Source organism: Manis pentadactyla, chromosome 17, assembly GCF_030020395.1.
Source record: "Manis pentadactyla isolate mManPen7 chromosome 17, mManPen7.hap1, whole genome shotgun sequence".
Classification (NCBI taxonomy): Eukaryota; Metazoa; Chordata; class Mammalia; order Pholidota; family Manidae; genus Manis; species Manis pentadactyla.
This window is the reverse complement of record NC_080035.1, coordinates 61,860,802-61,863,697: the sequence shown is the minus strand read 5'-3', so window position 1 is coordinate 61,863,697 and position 2,896 is coordinate 61,860,802.

Sequence of the window (2,896 nt, the reverse complement as noted above, 5' to 3'; positions counted from 1 at the left end):
GAATTATTTCATACAAAAATAAAAACGTTTAAAATGAAAATTACCAATTTATTTTTCCAGTTAAATGACATCTTTATATCTTCAAATGGCTGATTTCATTATTGTCATGCTTTTGAAATATTTAAACAACTATCATACCGAAAAAAAGCATAGCAAGCTTTGCTTTATGTCTGCCTACAATTGGAGGGAGGGAGGGTGACTCTCTGACTAGGTCCATGTGAGTGTGTCATTTATGTGAAAGTCACAGCACGTAAAAGGTTGAGAGCTTGTGGTAGAACGGTTAGCAGAATCCAGGATGGAGAGCCAGAGGCTGGGAACAAAAATTTTTTTAATGTATTTTAATGGCAGATTCAACAAGATTTGGCAATGCAATCAATGTAGAGCAAAGTGTAAAGTATCACCCTGGGATCTTATGTCTCAAAGTGGGTGATGCTAAGATAGAGGAAATACCACTTTTACAGGAGAAGATGGTGAGTCCTGTTTTTGACCTGCCGGATTTCTTGTGATGGATTTGAAAGCACAAAATGCTTTTCTAATGTGGCCGAATGTCACTATAATGATTCAGAATTTAGGTAGCTAGTAGGTCATAAATATGCCCCCTCCCATAAGAAGCTGGAGATGTCAGTTCACAAACACAGCAGAGGTGGCCAGTAGTGGTGGGGGGCTCTGCTCGGGACTTCTTTATTTAATATCCATCCTTCTCTATGCATTTGTTTTCTTCTTTCCCCAGGTCCCCTCCTCTTCCATATTACTAAATACACGTTTTTAAAAATATTGACTGTTTCAGAGAGTACAAACGTCTTTAGCATTGCCTGTATGGAAAGTAAATCAAACTATATTCCTTACTTTAAAATTCCCCGTATGAAATGACATTTCTGTTTGTTTTGCTTGCTTGGGGATTTTGGTTCCTCTCTTTTCTGGGGTTCGTTGCCCTTTAAAGAGTGAACCCCGACTTCCCTAAGTGTTCCTGCACCGTCACCATCAACAAGGTATGCCCACCTCTGAGTCTGAGGAAGAAGGGTGTCTAACCGTTGGTGTTCACAGCCTCACCTTCCCAAACATCCGTTCCGAAGAGAAATTCAGAGCTGGCCTGGGATGGAACATTCCAGTCTGCAGAATTTCATTTGCCTCATGACATGCTGTTCTTTGTCAGGAATGTCCAGAACATCCCTTTAATTCTCTTTCATGTCACACATGCTAAAACGAAAGGAAATTTTTTATTCTTCTATCATTCTAGGCTAAAGTTTCTCCTACCTCAATGTACACCTCTTAAAAAAAGGAATATGAAAATATATTCTCATCTCACTGTTGGTCTGACTGGGTGGTTCCTTTGTGGGGCCTCCCATTCTCTTGTTCCTTCCCATTTGGGGTCCCTTCCTTCTTTTTAAGATGATATGAGATCAGACCTCCATGCTTCCCCATTCTTAGAGATATTTGCAGCTCTAATTTCTGTCTCTTCAAATGCTACTTCTAATTTCTTCTGAAAAGGTGATGAGTATAAAAGTTTTCAAATTTTTGACACAATAAGGAACTCTGTTGTTTGTGGGTTTTTTCTTTTCCTCTCCTATCTTTTCTGCTGGGAAGATCAGCATTATCCTCTTGTGACTGGAAGCTTTGTGGAGGTATAATGGGAGCACTTGTTAATACTGTTGTCAAGCTCATCCTGTCGGAGCCGTGCACGCGTTCCTACTCAGCCACTCAGAGAGCGCTCGCTCAGGGCCAGGCATCACTGCGTGCACACGTACACGGGATGCTCACTTCCTGGAGGGGTTTCAAATACTAGGGACAGAGAGATACACATGTGTGTAAATAAATGCACCCTTGTCAAAAATATTTTAATAAAAATATGCAACATGAAATTCAGAGAAAGTCTATAGACAGATGAAATATCCATGATGAGATTTTTCAGCTAAGTGGGAGTCTCTGGGGGGGGGAAGGAACATCCAGACAGATGGAGAAGCAAATGCAAAGGCAGAGGTGTGAATGAACATGACCTTTGGGAGAAATTCAGTGACCTGGTGGTGACTGAAAGAGGGTGGGGTTGGGAAGGAATAGGTAGACAGCGACTGGCCTCTTCCACAGGTGGTGAAAAGATTTGTAGGCTCAACTAAGCACCCTGGAGTTTCTCCCTCGACAAACAGGAAGCTTATGATGAATTTTTAAACAAGCAAGTATTACGAAGGTCACACTGGATGGGACACTGGCAGTCAGAGACGGGGCTGTGGGGTGGCATTGTTGTCCCCCACATACCAGAGGTCCAGCACGGCTTTACTACCCTTTCCCTGGCCATACAACTCTGAAAGTTGCCTTTGATTTTTTATATTCTGTTATCCCCTCATGACATACTTTTCAAAGAACTACCTTTTATTAAAACAAGACAAAAATACAGTGGAGCACACACCCTGTTCTATTTAAATATCCTTTAGAAATTAACTGATAACAATTGGTATATAAGCATCTTAAAAATATCTTGACAAGATTCAATTGACTCTAGTGTCAACTGGGGACACACCTCACATTTGTGTATGGCTGTAGGCTTTCATTCTTCCTTACAGGATTTGATCATGTTTGACCTGACAGATTCTCATTTCACTATAACCTGTGGTCAATGCAAAGCATGTCATGGGTGCAACATGAGTTGGGAAAAATAGGGAAGGGGAAAGAGGAGTATGTTAGTCAGATTTCTGCAGAGAAACAGAACTAATAGGATATATAGAGAGAGAGAGAGAGAGAGAAAAAAATTTATTTTAAGGCCTTGGCTCATGTGACTATAAAGGCTAGAATGTCCAAAATCTGCAGGGTGCACAGTGGGCTGGAGCCCCAAGGGAAGGTCAGGGCTGCGGTTGAGTCCACAGCCACGGGGATGGAGAATGTCTTCTTGTTGGAAGGAGGGCAG